Below are 530 nucleotides of genomic sequence, written 5' to 3'. Positions count from 1 at the left end.
GAGCTCTTCCAGACCTTGACCTCCGAATCCGAAACCGAATCCTCCCAGTCCTAGACCTCAAAGCCATCAGCATCCGAGTTCTCGACCTCGTCGCTGTTCGATTCTTTGTCCTCTACTTCCGAAACCGAGTATTTGAAATCCGTCTGCTCGTCCTCCGAATCCTCGACCCTTGACTTCTTCTAGACCTCTAAATCCGAATCGTCCGAATCTCCGCATTCCTTTCCACCGTTCACACCAGCCTTAAGAACGCATTCGATCTTGCAGACGACCTCTCCAACCCCTTCGGTCTAGCTGCTCGAGACCTGCGAAAAGCTAAGCGACTTTTCCTGCTGAGAGGAGTTCTCGGGGCGCGGATACGTTTCGTTGCTTTTCTAGGAGGACCGATCACCAAGATTCGTTTGAACGAAACCTCGCTCGCTATAGCACAGGCTCGTGGCGGTGACGTTAGCGAGGGGGACGTCAACGTTCACTACTGGAACCGGGACTTAAAGATCCCCTAATGAATGTGCAAATTAAAAACTTACACCTAG

The sequence above is a fragment of the Penaeus monodon genome, chromosome 30 (genome assembly GCF_015228065.2).
Source record: "Penaeus monodon isolate SGIC_2016 chromosome 30, NSTDA_Pmon_1, whole genome shotgun sequence".
NCBI lineage: Eukaryota > Metazoa > Arthropoda > Malacostraca > Decapoda > Penaeidae > Penaeus > Penaeus monodon.
This window is presented reverse-complemented; position numbering follows the sequence as displayed.